The 19,776-nt window shown below is 34.7% G+C and overlaps 1 pseudogene; it reads right to left on the minus strand.

Annotated features, from left to right (window-relative positions):
- Nucleotides 1-15,652: 15,652 nt before the first annotated feature.
- LOC118537217 (small ribosomal subunit protein eS1 pseudogene) lies at nucleotides 15,653-16,448 on the minus strand (annotated as a pseudogene).
- Nucleotides 16,449-19,776: the final 3,328 nt, after the last annotated feature.

The following is a 19,776-nucleotide window of genomic DNA, read 5'->3' on the forward strand; positions in this document are numbered from 1 at the left end:
TTGTTGTTGTTCTATTTCTTTTTAAATCCATTTTCCTTCTCATTATTTCCTTTGAATTATTTAATTCTATTAGCATTCTATTTAGATTTTTTCTATTCCAACCCTTGGTCCAAGACATTTTAACCTTTGATCATAAAATTATGTATATGCCCATTCAGACTCTGCCCACTCCCTCCTTCCCACCTGCTCAGTTTCCTCTTCTCTTCAACCTGAGCAGCAAATTCCAGCTACTTGAGCACCCTCATCTCCAATCTCTTCAGCTTACACTTCACCTTCCTCAGGCAAAAGGCTGAGATATCTAAGTGGCTTACGTTATGTTTTCCTTTTCTTAAGGACCAAAGATTTTTACTTCTCCTTATACAGTGCTTGCAAACAATTGAACCATACATTTTGTCCAGTTTCACAGATGTTTACAGCAACATGGCAAGTCAAGTACCAATTACTATGTTATGGCTGGAAGAAAAATGTTCTACTTTTCAGATGGATACTAATTATCAGTAAAAGAGATTCTGAACCTACCTTAAAACGCAGACATTCACTGTAACTATCCTGGGGGCCTGCCAGAGTTCTGTACCTTTTTTTCGCCCCAAATATACTCCTGTTCCATGGAGTGTGAGCTACCTTGTAAGAAACAAGTGGTGGAATATCTTGCATCACAACCAGGATTTTCTGCAGACCTCATTTTTTTGCTTCCAGGTCACATCCAAGAGTAGACAGTCCTTAAGTAATGCAGTAAAGGGGTCATAAGAGGATGCCCATATATAGGAAATGTTGTCAGTAAAAGCAAAGGATGTCCATAAAGTGCTGTGTCTCTTCCTACAGGATGGGACATGCAAGTGCAGCTTCCTGTCCCTCATTTTAATTGAATATTTACTTTATTTAAATTTAACATACATCAATATTCTTAGGATTAATTGTTCCAACCTATTTGTTTTTTGTTTCATCTATCTTTAGTTCCATTTTTTTCCTTCTGTCCTACTTGCTAATTAGATCAATTATATTCCATGCTCTACTTTATCTCTTCTATTTGTATTTCAGATACACATTTTTGTTTTATTTATTAATATTTTACTGGTTGGTCAGGGGATTAAAATATTCATGCTGTATTCATGCCATCTTACTATGAATATTATATCACTCGGAATATAATGTAGAATATAAACCCTTTATACTCCATTACAACTTGGCCTCTAGTTCTTTTGTGACCCTGATATTTCTATTGATTTCAAGGAACCTATTTCCATTTCAGCATCCCTATTATCATCTCTGAGCTAGAGAATTAGCACTATAAGAACGTTGCACTCTCCTCACCAATTCATTAGTTTAAAAATTGGTGTAAAGTTCTTTGAAGAGTATTTTTAGAAGATGACTAAGCGGGTTCTACATAATATTTCCATTGCAACACTCTCACCTCTCTGGCTGTCATCTACTGTACGCCAGGGAGAAGCTGACATTTCAAGTTCATTAATTGTATGCCATCACTGAGTCCAAGTTCAATTTATCTTTAGCAGATTATTAAAACTATTCCCCTGGGCTTCAGCCAAGATATTGAAATTCTAATCCCTTGTAACCACTTCCATATTAATACAGTAATCCTATTGAGCCTTGTATTTCTCCTCCTTGGTACAACACCTTCAGTATCTAATCTTATGTATACTCTCCATTGACATTGTCTGGTGAGAACTTGCCATTCTTTCAGTGTATAGTTTTCAACTCCATGGGTGCTCCTTGTAATTCCCATGTGAACTATGCTGAATGTCATTCAATGTCTGTGTCTCCCTCCCCCGCCCCCACCAAATTTATATGTTGAACTCCTAACTACAATGTGATGGGTATTAGGAGGTAAGACCTTTGGGAAATAATTAGGTCATGAAGGTAGAATCCTCATGAATGAGATTGGTGCTATTATAGAAGAGACCTCTTGCACCTTCTACCAGGTGAGGACACAGTGAAAAAAAAAGCAGAAGGGGTTCCTTCAGCAGAACTTGACCATGCTGGCACTGTGATCTCAAACTGGCAGTCTTCAGAACTCTGAGAAATAAATTTGTTATTTATAGGCCACACTGGCTATGACACTTTGTTATAGCAATCCAAATAGACTAAAACACTGGGTATCCAACTTAATTCATGGACACAGATGAAACATGTGGTGGTAGGATGTATACTAAGGAGAATCACTGTCTTGGGTATAGCGCTTAAAAGATTTACGGTCGACAAAAATTGTTTCCCTAGATACGTTTAAACGAGCTTCCTGCCACAGTTACAGAATTTCAGATAGATTTGTGGTTAAGATTTCTTTGTTTCATCCCTATCTATTCAGATGTTTCTATCCCATACTTTGTCATCCCACTCCTCCTCCACTTGTACCATGAGAAACCAGGGAAGGTTTCTGAATCTATGGAACCCTCAGAATAATTCCACATGTGAATTTTGGTCACCATCACATCCATGTCTAGCTGCAAGAGGAGAAAGTAGAATGTGAAGAATCGTCTGCCTAATGTCTTAATGTTCAGACATAGAGATGGCACCCATTAGTTCTTTTTTTTTTTTTTTTAGTTCTGTATGTATGCCATTTGTGAGACCTCACTGACATGCAACACCTTAGCACAAAAAAACTAAGAAAACAGAGTCAAACTGAGCAACTACATGTAGAGTCCCCACTTTATTACTCTGGAAGAAGGTAATACCTATCATTTGGTCATGAATGTATATGGTAAATTCACAGAAATTATGGAAAACATACATTTCAAAATGAGGAAAGTGGTTTCATAATAAGGAGGATGGAGACATATGTTGTCTTAGATGCATTTGTAGTTCATATTTTATATCTTGGGTGATGTGTTAGTTTTGTATCACTGCTGTGGTTACAACAAACTTAGTGGTTTAACACAAGTTTACTCTCTTCTACTTCTGGAGGTCTTTAGTCTAATAAAGGTGTTGGCAGTGTTATGCTCCTTCTAGAGGCTTCAGGGGAAGAATTTGTTTCCTTCACTTGTGCAGCTTCTAGATGCCTTCTAGATGCATTTCTTGGTTCGTGGCCCCTTCTGTCTTCTAAGTGTATCACTCCAGCCTCTGCTTCTATTGTGCCATCTCCTTCTCCTGCTTTTGCTATTCCTGCCGCTTATATAGACCATTGTACTTCTATCAAGCACACCTACATAATCCAGGATAACCATCCTACCTCAAGATTTTTTAACTTAATTCCATCTGTAAAAGTCACTTTTACTATGTAAGATAACACAGTCTTACTTAGCACATCTTTACTGTGTAAGGTAACACATGGGAATTAGCATATAGCTATCTTTGGGGACCCATTTGGCCTAATACAAGTAGCATAAGGTTTACATATAATTACCTTATGTTGTTACATACCTTCATTACAGTGCAACCATAAAGATGTCTTTAACAGAAAATCTAAATAGATAGGTTTATAGATGAATGACAGTCCTGAAAGACTCCTTAAGAAATGAAGGAAAAAAAATAGAAACTAGCATAGTAATATTGATCATGCTGATGTCCAATTAGCTCCATCAGATATATTGTAGTATACATAATATGTAGCTAATTAAAATTAATTTAATTAACTTGCTAAAATTTAATGTAAGCAGAATAAACATGGTGGCATATTGTAAGAATTCCATCCCTGCCCTAGGGAAATTATCCAAAAATTATCCAAAGCAAGTAAAGAAATGAAACCACAAACTCTATTTTCAGGGCAAGTAAGAGCAAGCAAATATTCCAGCCTTAAAAACAGGTGTGAGGGCAATTTAACTGAGTGTTAAATGAACTTTGGCTTCCTAGAATAAAGCACACAGTCATGATGTATTATTCTTTTTACAAATATTGCTGGATGTTGTTTGCTAACATTTAATTAGAGATGCTATATTCATGTTCTTGAATTATATTAAGCTGTAGTTACTTCCTTATAGTCTTTGATTTGAAAAAGCAATGAATGCTGACCTAAAAAAGATGAGCTGGTGAGAACCTCCCCCCCACCTTTAATTTTTGGGAAGATTTTGGGTAGAACTGGTATTATTTCTTTCTCGAGTGTTTGCAAGAATGCACAAAGGAAAGACAATGTGACGAAACATAGGGGAAAGGCCATATAGAAATGAGGGATTGGACTGATGCATTTACATGCCAAAGAACACCAGAGATTGCCCCACTACTAAAAGCTAGCAAGAGGCAAGGAAAGATGCCCCTACAGGTCTCAGAGGGAGCATCATCCTGCAATACACCTTGATTTTGGATTTCTAGCCTCCAGAACTAATACATTTCTGTAATTTTGAGTCACTCAGCTTATGGTACTGTTACAAAAGCCCTAGAAAACTAATATGGAGGACAAATGGTAAAATATTAAAAGAAATATGAAAGGAAAGAAAAACAGAAATATGTTCAAAAGAGTTGCACATTTATCCAAAGAGGAAGTACAAATATCTCTTAATTATATAAAATAATATGATCAATTTCATTCACAGTAGGAAAAATGCAAACTAAAATTGCATCTCATCCCATTTTTTACTTTCCAGATTGGCAAAAAACCTCAATATATTATAGCATGCTTTGTTGGCAAGTGTATAGGGAAATAGGCATTCTCATGGATTCTTGGAGGAAGTTTGTAAGTTTATAATACAAATCTATAGATATCATCTATGGCAATCTGTGCCACCAAAAAAAAGGGAGGGGGCAAACACTTTGATCAAGAAATTCCACTTCCAAGAGTTTATTCTACAGCTCTTCTGCACAGATATAAAATGAGTTACTTGCAAATTTTTTGTTTCCAGCAAAATACTGGAAATTATTTTAATGCCTATCAATAGAGGGCTGGTTTAATGAGCCACTATAAATCCACAAAAGGGCATAACATAAGGCTATAAAACAAAATAAGAAAACTCCATATGTGTTGAATATAAAATGCTCTCCTAGATAAATATTTAAGAGAAAAACATAAGATTGGAATAATGTGTATGGTTTACTACCATTTATATTAAAAATAAGAAATCAGCAGTTTATATCTATAAATATGTTTGTATACATACTTTTATTATATATGTATAAAATTTTTCCAGAAGAAAAAAATCATTAATAATATTGTTGACCTATATTAATTTGTGTGGTTGAGGGACAAGAATATGAAAAATAATTTTGCTTTGTTATTTTGTACATTTCAAATTTTGAATATTAATAGTGATTTATTAAAAATTTCGAGAAAAACAAGATTTGATATAATTCAGTACAATTTTATTAAGCATGACATCATGTAGAGTTCTTTGGTTTAATTTTATTAATGTAACAAATACTTAAATGGTACTCTCTCTGTGCCAGTTACTGTTCTAAGACTTTTGGCCTCCTGTGGGTCTGGTGATTGGCAGTCTACCAGAGTCACACAGTCTAGAGGTGGGCGTTTATCCAAAGTAACTGTTGCTGAGAATTTGAAAATAAGAGACATTTACTACTAGCAGCTAATAAGTATGAGGTCTACTGTTTTATTTTAAAGGATTACAAAAGTGATTAAAGTCCAATTTTTACCTTGAAGGTCTCACAAACTAATTTATTACTGAAGTGAACATTTATAACCTTAATTAGTAATGGCTACTTGGCCTAACTTGTGAAATTGTGGCCTTTGGTTTATCTACTTACTTTCAAATTTTGCTGATTTTGTGAGTCCTCAAAGCAACTAATATCCCTGGTATTATATGTAGTTATCATTGCATAAGATTATAGGGAATGATTCTTGATGAGATTCTTATGTGTCTATATGTTTTGTGAAAAAGCAGTAATGGCTGTATTCTGGACTGATTTTTTCAAAGATATTTGTATAGTAAAAGGACTTGGAAGTTAGAGACAGTGTCTTCTGGGATGGAAGGCAGATGTGTTTCCTAACCAGGATTATAAAGCCAGTATCTTCCTTCAGAGCAAAGGTTGGACTGACAGGTGCCCCCTTATAAACAGTTACCCTCTTACAACACTGGGGTTTCCTATGATCATGATTCCTCATCTGTGACACAAACAACCATGTATGCAACATCCAGTGACCCTTCGTCTGCATCTCCCACTATGGGAATAAGGGGACAAGAGAAAACAGATGCAAAAAATTAAATTCATACTGCGTGCCATGCTCTTGTCCTTGACTCAGGAGTCACCAGTCTCCTGCTAACATCTATGAAACTGGCAAGCTAAACTGGTTGCATTAAGGCAAAAATCTCATACCCTCCAAAAATTTTGTTAGTGATTTTCAAAGAAATACTTTTCTTTTTTCTTCCTTTTTTTTCTTTTTTTGCTGCAAGAGTACTTCTAGATACAAAACATGGACTCCTATTATGACAAATAATTATACATTTTACTTATTTTTCGAACAAAGGATCTAGCAAACCTTAAAATTTTGTGAATGGTCATAGAAACGCTAGAGATGCACACACGCATACATGTTAATACTTATTACTTCAAAAATTATATAATATCCTTAAAAAGACATAATCAACATGATTGATGAACATATGCCTAATATTCATATTCTCAAGAAACTGAACTAATTTGGAAAAATGGGTTTAAAACCAAAAGAAGCATTTTTGTTTTCCAGACATTTATAAACAAACGTATAGTGCTAAGGTTGTTTTGATTCACTGTATAGATTCTTATTCATAAGTGAATTTATCAATAAGAATAAAATCATTATGAAGCTAGTTCGCTTATCTTGATGTTATAAATCAAAGCCACATACATGTATGTATGTGAAAAATATGTAATTTGGGGGAATCTGTATTTTTAAAATATTTGTAGGTTTTAAGAAAGAATGCGTCTTCCATAATGTATACAATGTATCTGCAACAGGATAAAACTATAGGAATTCTGTATATTGCACAATTAAAATATTGTAAAGATATACATATTTAATATCCAATTCTATTAACTATTATTTGTACTAAATTATGTGTAATTTTTTCAATTTTTCTAATTCTTTTCATTATGCTTGTATATTGTTTGTATTAATAAAACAAAAAAATAAAAAATTATCTCCTGTAAGCCTAAGACATATAATTTTTGTAATTTACAAAAGTTCAAGATAATCATTTGCTAATTTATTTTCTTGTTATAGAAATAGGCAGAGAACTGATTATTCTTTGAAACTTCCTAGAAGTATCCAAGAATAAAGTATTTAAATAGGATGAAACAACTTTAAACTTATGGGACAAAAGTAGATTTATCTGATGGAGGTCATATGTTTCTGTCTTTAACTTGCTCAAAGGTAATTTGAGCAAGTCTCTACTATAAAAAATAGAGATACCATACAGTATATGTTATTTTTCATCCTCATCAAACTGGATATAAAGAAAATCATAAATGTCTGCCTACATGCAGAGGGTACAATTAAAAAGGAAAGGAGAACAGACTGAAGTTAATCTACTTTGGTCAATAAATATATTGTATGTATACTTTTATTTTATGTTATCGAAAATAAAAATTTAATATGCTGAGACTAGAAAATTTAGACCTTTAAAATCTTTACCAATGGAAGTAGTGAGAAAAGACGGCCATTATTTTTTTCTAGGTTTATTGAGGTATAATTGGTTATATTTAAGGTGTTCAACATGATGCTTTGATATTCCTATACATTTTGAAGTAAATACCACAGTCAAGCTAATTAACATATCCCACATCTATCACTTCACATAGGCACCTGTGTTTGTGTTGGGGGAGAGGGAGGGTGTGGTGAGAACCCTCACGTCTATTCACAGCAAACTTCAGGAAATCAATATAGTATTAATAACTGTAGTCACCAGGCTATATATTAGATCCCTAGAACTTACTTATTTAATAACCACCATTTAAATTTGAAAGCAGGTTTTATCTCTACACTATACGTAACACACTTCAATAAATGGTAAACAATTTCTTTGTTTTGGAAAATTATCAGAATAGACTCTAACCAAATGTAAGTAAATGCCCATTCATCAGCTATGAATTTGCCATTAATTTAATGTCAATGTAAACGCTCATTTTGGGGAATATAATTATTAGACTAGTTTGCTGGTAATCTAGAGATGTCTTTCCTGTAGTGATGGTTCAAATTTGGTGTGTTGTATCCCATAAACAAGGTCTGAGGGGAAAATCTGAAACAACAGTCCCTGACACTCCATGCTTTAAGCACCCAGGTGACAAAGTGTGGCAGGGATGTGCAGAAAGCTTTTTTCTAGGTAATTCTGCATGGAAACCAAAACATTGTGTACCTGTTCTCACCTGAAAACAACCATGGTCTGGGAGATAGAGTGACTTTGTTGTGGCATCAAGAAATGATAGGAGGAATAAAAGAGATAAAATATAGTATGGAAAAAAATGGTAGACAATGCTTGCTAAATTGGATATCTATATAAGGGGTTGTTCGTGAACCCTGAAGTCTCCATTGAGTAAAACTCTAGGGTATTATATAAGAGCAAGGGGTAAAGGTTTGGTTAATCAACATAAATAGAGTCTTCTATACTATCTTTTTATTTTAAAATCTGTATGAACAACTTCAAACTTAAATAAAATAGAGAATAGTATTATGAACTCAAATATATCCCTCACCTAGACTTAACACCTGTGGACATTTCTCTCTCTCTCCCCCTCCCTCCCTCCCTTCCCCCCCCGAAGTGTCTCAAAAAACAATTTCTCAGACATCTTGACTTTTTGCAAATGCCAAGATCCATCCCTTAGAGATTTAGACTCAATGGATCTGATCAGAGACAATGGACAGTGATATATTTTTTTAAAAATCTCCTCAAATAATTCTAATGTTTAACCACAGTCAAAGTAGTACGCAAATTTTTATTTGTTGTGTGAAGAGAGTATTGGACCTGAATTAAGGAGACCTAAGTTCTAGTGTTGAATAATATTTCTACTAAATAAAATAAATTATATGACTCTTTTCAGCAAGTCACTTCATATTTTGGAGGATACATTTCTTTGGATGTAAAAAAAATGGTGTTTTACTATATGGCCCTTGTAGTCCTTTACACTTTTGAAATTTTGATAGTCTTAACCTATGAAGTAAGATCAAACAAAAATTCCATTACACAGAGGTTTAATTTCCAGGAACAAAACAAAACACAATACACTCCAGAATGTGTTTTGTTAAATTCTCAATAAAATTGTGTGTGATTATCTAGGTACTAACTGAAAATAGCAAATATGCTTTTGAAATTTTAGGAATATTTTCTCACTATTTTAGTATGTTAAAATGAAAACTTATTTTGTTTTTGTAAAGTGAAAACACATGAACATCCAGAAGTTTCTTTTATTAACTTTTTTTCCTTAAATAATCTGTCCTTGTTTTCTGTCTCTCTAATAGTTGTGCTTTACAAATATTAACTCCACTAATTCTTTGAGCACTTCTATGAGGTAGGTATTCTTATCTACACTTTACAGAGAAGAAATCTGAATCTCAGAGAATTTCATTGACTTGCCTAACATCATACTTCTGGTAAACAAGACATTTTGACTAATACAGAATTGTAAATTTTGGTAATAATATTTTAACTATTAATGTTTTAAATTATATATTATATCATCAGTGGTTTGGTCAAAAGAGTATATACAGTTTTTCAAACAGTAAATTCATGAGGATATATTATACTAATTGATATCTGAAATATCATTTTTATTTTATCTTAATATATATTTATTCTGCAGATATAAAATGTGTATAATTAAGTTAAAAGTAAGTTACAAAGACATTAAATAAAAATTTCTGGAACACTGTGATTTTTGAAATGCAAAAGATATATCCTTAGAAATATATATACTTGAAAAATTATTCTTTAATAATGTAATAATTATCATAATAAATATAGATTTATTTTTCCAAAATTTCCTTATTTGAGTTTCTAACAACAGCAAACCCAGCATTGCACAAAGCCTCACCAATAATTCAAAATGACTGAATTCAAAACTGATAGCTGACTACAAGAGCATGCCCTCCACAGAGGAGGAGAAAATGTCTTTAGTTAACATGTTAACCATGAAGAACACTTTTTGCTAACACAAAGCCCTTTACCGCCTTTTTTTGAACAAGGGAATTTTGAGTCATGGGATACCCTGGGGAAATGGTCTTTTCAGAATATTTCAGTATAAGCTGACTTGAGACTTTCAAATTACAGGTTTAAAAAAAAAGATATTTTTCATTAGCTTGCTTGGTTCTATGTTAATTCTCTATTTCCTCATACAGCTTTAAATTTTTTTTCTTTTTTTTAATTTTCAGATAGCTGTTTATTTAAATGGTTTGTAAATGACAGAGAGTTTATAAGTGTATTTAGTCAACAAGCTACATCTAGTTGCCTAGAATAGTTGGCTAATTTTAAAATAATTAGGTCAAAGAATAAAGAAAAAAAATCAGTGATGACATATGTTACCTGAGCCCCTTTAAAAGGATACAGGTCTTTTAAGCAACTCTTGAAGGTTAATCAGTTTAACAAAACCTCTGCCAACTACTTAGGCTGTTAGGACAGTATTTTCTGTAAGATATTTCCTCATGTTAGATTCATTTGTAGAGGGAATTCTGCTGCTATGCTTCCCTCTAGAATCCTTGACCTTTTACTGAACTCCAGTGAGTTACTACCATCAAATGCCTTTTGCTATTTAGAACAAAGCATACAGAGAACGCTAGAATGGATCAAAGAAACTCTAAATATGGTATTTCACAATTATATTGTAAGTAAGCTGAAATAATGTAAAACAGCAACTTTATTTTAATAGAAAAAATTGTTAGAGAAATTGTATTAATTCTATAATTACACAGTAATGCCATCTATATGTTTTGTGCTTTAAAAATAAAACCCTAATTACAATAGTCACAAAAGCAAAGATAGCCATTCTAGTAAGTATTAGGAAGATAAAAAAAAGTCTTTTTAAGCTGACCTTCTGGTTAACAAAACACTCTCAGATTTGAGACTTCTGTTCAGCAAGTTTCCTTGCACCTTGACTTAGTGCTCCTAAGAGATCTATGACTAGACGATTGCTCACAAGACTCCCTAATTTGTTTCAAATTATCACAATTAAGGAAGGAGCTTTAAAGCTTCCATCATTACACAAAAGCTGCATAGTATCCTGCTTTGGCATTATAATTAGATAGTTTTAGGGTATTTCATTCCCTTTGAAAAATTAAAACCGGAGTAATTGGTCAACAATTGCAAAGCTATATTTAAGATATCATTCTACTCTTGAGTTATCAGAGTATTGTAATTTGGCCACAAAATTCACTCAAGACTGAAATTAATATTTTTAGTTTCCATTCAAACATTAAAGTGATTTAAAATAACATTTATTGCATTTCCAAATGGAAATAGCTGATCTTAGAAAACATTCTATGTTTAAGTTGAACATAAATCAAATAGTAAATCACATTTATAAATAATTTTTAAAACAGATTTAGAGAGCAAAGAAAGGGAAATTCATAAATAACTTTTAAATGTTTGTTAGTTTATCTCAGACAATACTCGATTAGTAACTTCACTTAAAAGAATTTGTAATAAGAAAATAATCAGAGCAGTACACAGAGGATGTTCAACCTTATGTAGGAAATGCTCATAAAAGCCTTATATATAACATGCAAAATGTAAAATGCCCAAAAACAGGTAAATGAAGTTAAATGAACTGTATTACAGAATGCTATAGAGACAATATAAAAACAGTGACAATTCAGACTTTGAAGAGTATTTTACAGAATAAAAATTTGCTTATGTATTTAAAAGGCAGTGCATAGTGTTCTCCTAATTAAAAATATCAAATATTAAATTTCATATATTTATAGAAAAATAAAAGAAACAGAAAAACAATGAATAATTTTTTGCCTTGTGTGATTAATGGATTTACTTTTTGTTTTTAATCTGTTTCTTTTCTTCTTTGTCCAAATCTTCAATTAATATTCTTCATAATTTAAAAATTGGAAAATACTCTAAGTAGTTTACATTCCACTTTCTCTATATTGTTTTTAAACCTAAAAAGGAAAGCCCTGGGTTTAGGAACTAAAAACTTCAATCTATGATTGTTTATATCTCATATAAAGAGTTATACCTTTTTCTTTTTAGTGCCTTACTGATGATATGTTTATGCCACATTTACATTTACATATTGTCCTCAACTTAAATTGTAAGATTATGATGGTGTGCCAATGACCACAATTGCCAGATTTTTAATTTCCCAACGAGCTCGTTTTAACTTGTAAAGGGCAATACATAAATGTTGCTGTCAAAGCAGCTTAGGTTTTATTTTTATTTATTTTTTAAAGATTTTATTTATTTATTTGACAGAGAGAGACACAGGGAGAGAGGGAACACAAGCAGGGGGAGTGGGAGAGGGAGAAGCAGGCTTCCCGCCAAGCAGGGAGCCCGATGCGGGGCTCGATCCCAGGACCCTGGGATCATGACCTGAGCCGAAGGCAGAGGCTTAACCAACTGAGCCACCCAGGTGCCCCTAAAGCAGCTTAGGTTTTAGATTCCAGTTTTGTCACTTAATGTATAATACAGGACAAATTAAGTGAACTTTATAAAACCTCAGTTTCCTCATCTGTAAAATAGGAATAATTAAGGGGCGCCTGGGTGGCTCAGTTGGTTGTGTCTGCCTTTGGCTCAAGTCATGATCCTGGGGTCCTGGGATCAAGTCCTGCATCGGGCTCCCTGCTCAGCGAGGAGCCTGCTTCTCCCTCTCCCTCTGCTCCCTTGCTCCTGCACGCTCTCTCTCTTTCTCTCTCTCTCAAATAAATAAAATCTTAAAAAAAAAAAAAAAGGAATAATTAAGGAACCTACTATACAGTTTTTTTGCCTATGTATACATGTGTGAGAAAGAGGAAAAAAATACACTGGTTTATATACTAGTCAGGGTTCTCCTGAGAAACGTAACTTAACAGGAGAAATGTATATACAGAGAGAGTGGGAGAAAAAAAATTAATTGTTTTTTCTGATAGTGCAAAGTTGGTGGTTGAAAATCTGATGGGGGGAGGCCAGGAGGCTGGAGACTCAGGAAAGTGTCCAAAGGCAGAGCAGTTGGAGACCCAGAAGAGACCATGTTACAGCTGAAGTTCGAAAACAGCCCTGACATAATTCTCTCTTGCTCAGGAGAAAGGGAATTCTTTCATTCAATTCAGGCTTTCAACCAATTGGATGAGGCCTAACAGCATGTGGAGGGCAATGTGCTTTACTCAAAGTCCACTGATTTAAATATTAATTTTATGCAAAAATACCCTCACAGGAGCATCTAGAATATCTGACCACATATCTAAGCATTGGGGTTCAGTCAAGTTGATACATGGAATTAATCATCACACTTCACGTGTAACATGATTTCTAGTACACACTACATATTGTTAATATTAGCTTGTCAAACTAACTTGGTAATCAGCTTTATTACTGGTCTTTCTTCAGTAACCCTAACTAAAATTACATAGAGCTGTTTTATAAGTACTAGAACTGGAAGAATATATAACCTTTAAAAAAGAAAAAGAGAAAAGAGAAAAGAAGGAAAGAAGGAAGGAAGGGACAGAGGGAGGGAGGGAAGGAAAGAAAGGAAAAGTAAGCAGGAAAGAAAATCACAAAAAAGTGTACTTCTTTCAGTTTTTGTCTAAATTTCTTCAAGTTACAGAAATAAATATCAGCAATGTCAGAAAACCCACTTGAACTTCTTTCATATTCAAAACTGTGCCATAACCTCTCTCAAAATTTTTCATAAATAAATACTTTCTTATTTAATGTCAAAGGACAAGGTACAAAAAGAATTAGTTTGCCAAACCATGGTAGTAGAACATGAATAAAATTTGTCTTTCCTGCTAAGGTTTGTATTATAGGAGCTCTGCCTGTCACTTCACGTAAGGCAGACATCTGTGGTTACTCACCAATTCAGTGTTTTCCAAAACCTAAACAACAAAGATCTTTTCAAGAGATGCCAGCTTCTTCAGAGCTTTTAATGCGTCATATACACTTCTGCTAGTCATCTGATGCTGAGATCTTCTGGTCTAGTAGATTGCAAAGTGCACCGGCAGTTTTTATTTTTGAAATATTTACAAGCAGAAACTTATGTCCTTCCAATAGGCTGCTTTCTAATTCTGCGGCAAAATTGTATTGCTGCAATTTCTCTTCATCCTAACTGTGAGGAGCAAATATTTCTAGGATCAGAAGTTCTCATTCTCTGTACATTCCCTTGTGTACTGGCACATATCCTCTGCTAGCTTCCTGAGGAGCAGTGTTATGAGAAGTCAATTTTCTGATATTTACATGTGAAGTTCTTCATTCTGTTTTTCACACTTCTTTTATAGCTTCCTATGCTGTTAAGAATTCCAATGCAATTCCCATTTTTGCTCCATTGTCATTTGTATTTGCCTCCTCCACCCCCAACTCCCAGATACTTATAGCATCTTTTCATCATTTCAGGTGTTCTAATATTCTTTTTTTTTTCTTTTTTTTAAACATCACAAATGAGACTTTTAAAATTTTTTTATTGTTATGTTAATCCCCATACATTACATCATTAGTTTTAGATATAGTGTTCCATGATTCATTGTTTGTGCCTAACACCCAGTGCCCCAATGCAGAACGTGCCCTCCTCAATACCCATCACCAGGCTAACCCATCCTCCCACCTCCCTCCCCACTAGAACCCTCAGTTTGTTTTTCAGAGTCCATCGTCTCTCATGGTTCGTCTACCCCTCCGATTTCCCCCCCTTCATTCTTCCCCTCCTGCTATCTTCTTCTTTTTTTTTTTCTTTCTTAACATATATTGCATTGTTTCAGAGGTACAGATCTGAGATTCAACAGTCTTGCACAATTCACAGCGCTTACCAGAGCACATACCCTCCCCAGTGTCCGTCACCCAGTCACCCCATCCCTCCCGCCCCACCCCCCACTCCAGCAACCCTCAGTTTGTTTCCTGAGATGAAGAATTCCTCATATCAGTGAGGTCATATGATACATGTCTTTCTCTGTTTGACTTATTTCGCTCAGCATAATACCCTCCAGTTCCATCCACGTCGTTGCAAATGGCAAGATCTCATTCCTTTTGATGGCTGCATAATATTCCATTGTATATATATACCACATCTTCTTTATCCATTCATCTGTTGATGGACATCTTGGCTCTTTCCACAGTTTGGCTATTGTGGACATTGCTGCTATAAACATCGGGGTGCACGTACCCTTTCGGATCCCTACTTTTGTATCTTTGGGGTAAATACCCAGTAGTGCAATTGCTGGGTCATATGGTAGCTCTATTTTCAACTTTTTGAGGAACCTCCATACTGTTTTCCAGAGTGGCTGCACCTGCTTGCATTCCCACCAACAGTGTAGGAGGGTTCCCCTTTCTCCGCATCCTTGCCAACATCTGTCATTTCCTGACTTGTTAATTTTAGCCATTCTGACTGGTGTGAGGTGGTATCTCATTGAGGTTTTGATTTGGATTTCCCTGATGCCGAGCGATATTGAGCACTTTTTCATGTGTCTGTTGGCCATTTGGATGTCTTCTTTGGAAAAATGTCTGTTCATGTCTTCTGCCCATTTCTTGATTGGATTCTTTGTTCTTTGGGTATTGAGTTTGATGAGTTCTTTATAAATTTTGGATACTAGCCCTTTATCTGATATGTCATTTGCAAATATCTTCTCCCATTCTGTCAGTTACCATTAAATGTCTGAATTTTAAACTGATGCTTGGACTGGTGGCTCATATCCATCAGCTTGTTCAACTTTAGCACCGGTCTCATCCCCAGTAGCTTTTCCAGAACTACTACCTTCACCATGAAGCTCCATGAGCTTTCCCAATTCAAACTTGGGCTTTTTCAGCATTTTTACTATTTTAACAAAGACATCATGGAGTGGATAGATAGACTGACAAGTTTTTTCTATATCTTTTCCAATGCTGTCTGGACTCATTTTCTTGACCACTTCTTTCAAGTCATTTGTCTGCACCTCTCGGGTCATGATTTCCATCATCTTTTTCCGAATTTGACGGACCTGTTGGTGCTGAGCATAAGAGGTCTTCCACATCTGATTATTGTGTTTTTTTAGTAAAACCAATACAAAACAGATGAAGCAAATAACCATTGGTAGTCTTGACATCAACATGAGCTTCAATCATGGTCTGCGATTTTTTGACCATGGAGCACATTTTGTCATGGTTAAGATCTATGCCATGGAAATTAGTCAGGCAGTTTTTGCCCTGAACATCCTCAGTAATTAGCTTGAATTTTCTAAATGCAACTTCATCCTTCTGCAGATCAGCAAGGCTCACTTCAAAAACATGGCCCTTGAGGCCATCAGATATGATTTTGGTTCCTTGAGTTCTTGTGACTAATATTTTTCCAATATTTCTTATATTGAACATAGCTGGTGCTTTCACATCATACCAATTTTTCTTAGAAAATGGATCAACCACTTTCTTCTTGGCTCTGTTTTTGCCACCTTTCGTAAGGCGCTTGTTCTTGCCTACCACCATGGCACTGCTCCAGATATTCTAATATTGTTAATGGGATTTCTTGAAATGGATTTTTTTTTCCTGCTGTGTTCTGGGTTTCTATCAATCTGGAAAACCATGACTCTCTTCCTTGAGAAATTTTGTTTCATTATCATAATGAACATTTTTATCTTTCCTTTTTCTTTGTCATTCTTTCTGTAAATTCCACCATTATAATGCAGATATTATGTGTTTTGAATTGATCCTACAAGACACGTCTCATTCATCATTCTCTTATATTTCATTTTAATATCTTGGAATTTCCTGAGGTTTAGTCTACAATTCTGTTACTAAAGGTCCTTTAATTTCAGTCATGAACTTTCATGGGGCTTGAGGCAAATGTCAAAATGGAGAGCCATATATGTAAAAAATTGTCAATCATGCTAACATACTCTGAAAAATATGTTCTATCCTCCTACCTTAATAAAAATACTTTTCTGAAACCTGGGTGGCCACATTAAAATTCAGAATTCTCAAACTCCTTGGAATTCCTTGCCAAGATACAATGGTATACAGGGATAACCCTCTTCCTCTCTACCACCTGATCCCCTTCTCTGCATATACCCACCTCTGTTTTACGCAGTATAGTGCTTCACCACATGCATGCAAACATCTCTACTACCACATTCAAGTGCAATCTGTATTCTTTACAAACAGCTGCTCTTGGCCATCTTGGGCCTAGTGGGGCATACAGTGGTAGCATGGTCCATACTCAGAGAAAATCTAACAAAGAGCCTTGAACTATCCTGGAAAGTAGCTGTGCAGGACATTTCAGAGTCCTAGTTACAAGGAAGGTTGGAGCGGGGTCTCAGGTTCTGGGTACGTACAACTTTGCTCAGTGAAAAGTGTTATCCTAGAAAGAGTTATGACCAACTAAAGCCAAAACAGAGTCTTCTAAAATATGGCACCAGTATAGGGTGGCCTGGCATTACAGAAAGCTTTTAAACAATAACTAAACTACTCCAGTCAAGCACCATAGAAACAGTTATGGGCCTACTACCACCCGTACCAGCCAAAGCCAAGAAGGGTGAAAAGACTTCCCCCCTCTGAGGTTCTAAAGATATGCCCAACACACCCATCCTCCTCCAAGGTAGTGTCATTGGATACGTAGGAAGACCATGTGGAGAGCCTAGATTTCCACCCCCACCTAGCAGTATGAGACTTTCCTCCCATTCCTCAAGGTAATAGTGTCAGAGGAAGCCTGGTGGAAAGTGAGAACTTTTACCACCATCCAGTGATAATAAGGCCAGCCTGACTATGGTGTGATCCACACAATGAGCTGGAATCTCTATCTCCAGCCCAGATGAGCAGAAATGAGATGCCACCCCACCACATGCCACAATGTCAATGGAGGACAAGCTGTAAACCTGAACTTCTACCTCCACCTCACATAACAAGGTGGCAAACCCCTTTTTACTGCTGGAAGAGAGTCAGAAAAAAACAGTTAAAACAGGTTTAAATAAAATCCAGAAAATCAGGATATAATATAAAAATGTTCATATTTCAACAGAAAATCACTTGTCATACCAAGAACCAAAATGATTTCAAGTCAACTAAAGAAAGATAATAGCTATCAACATCAAGGTGGCAGATTTTGGGAATTATATGCAGATATATTCTGCATATAATATTCTTCAAAATATTCTGCATTTTGAAGCAGAAATGTAAGAATATCTTAATAACAATTATGAACATACTTAAAACAAATGAAATGACAGAAATACCCAGAAAGGAAATACAACATTTCTGTGAAGACATAAAAGATATAAAAAAGAACCAAATGGAAAATCATATAATTTAAAAATGTAATAACCAAAATAAAAAAAGCTCAGATTATGAAATCAACAGCAGAATGAATTATAAAGAGGAAAGCATCAGTATACTGGAAGATGAAACATTCATGATTCGTATGAATTATGTCATCTGAACAGGGGAAAGGGGAAAAAGGGGGAAAAAAAGAGCCTCAAAGATAGTTAGCACTCTTAGTCCAGTGTGGCTTCTATAACAGAATACCATAGGCTGGGTGGCTAATAAACAACAGAAATTTATTTCTCACAGTTCTGAAAACTGGGATGTCCATGATCAAGGCACCATCAGATTCAGTGTATGATGAGAGCACACTTCCTGGTTTAGGGATGGAATTCTTTTTCCTGTGTCCTAACGTGGCAAGAGCACTAATCACTTTCCTAAGGTCCCACCTCCTGATACCATCACACTGGAGATTAGGATTTCAATATATGAATTTTGGGGCAAGACAAACATTCAATCTATAGTAGGCACTATAAAAAAAAGAGCTAACATTTGTGCCACTGCAGTCATGGATAGAGAAAATAAAGTGGTTGGAGCTGAAACAATATTTGAAGAAATAATGGCTGAAAACTCAAATTTGACATGAAACAAACATACAGATTCAAGAAACTGAAAGGATCCCAAACAGGATATATCCAAAGTAATCCATGCTGTGACATATTATAATAACATTTCTTAAACCTAAAGACAAAAGAATTATATTTAAAATGGCCACAGTGGTCACAAGGTCACAAGATACATGACACATGTTTTAAAATTCAGTTATATTCTATATACCATTAGTGGATATGTGGGCAACTACATTAGAAACATAATTTATGATTACTCAAAAATAATGAAATATTTATGCGTAAATTTAATAAAACATGTATGGGACTTACATGCTACAAACTGTACGATGCTGATAAAGAAATTTTTAAAAATCTAAATAATTGGAGAGATATATAGTTGACTCTTGAACAACATGGGGATCAGGGGCAACAGCCTCTCACAGCCGAAATCCATTTAAAGCTTTTTACTCCCCCAAAAACTTAACTACTAATAGCCTACTATTGACCAGAGGCCTTACTGGTAACATAGGTAATTAATATATATTTTGTATGTTATATGTATTATATACTGTATTCATACAATAAAGTAAACTAGAGAAAAGAAAATGTTATTAAGCAAATCATAAGGAAGAGAAAATACACTTAGATTACTGTACTGTATTTATTGAAAAAAAATCCATGGATAAGTGGACCTGCCCAATTCAAATGTGTCGGACAAGGGTCAACTGTATAATAGGTTCATGGATTAGAATACTCTATATAGTAAAGACATAAACTCTCCCTGAATTATTTACAGGTTTAAGACAATTCCGGTCAAAATCCCAGAAAATTTTCTTGCCTATGTAGAAAACAGTATTCTGCAATTTATATGGAAATGCAAATGAATTAGAATACTTAAAACAATACTGAAAGAGAATAAAGTGGGGGAGAATAAGTCTACCCAATTTTAA

This window comes from Halichoerus grypus, chromosome 4, assembly GCF_964656455.1.
Source record: "Halichoerus grypus chromosome 4, mHalGry1.hap1.1, whole genome shotgun sequence".
NCBI classification, from domain to species: Eukaryota; Metazoa; Chordata; class Mammalia; order Carnivora; family Phocidae; genus Halichoerus; species Halichoerus grypus.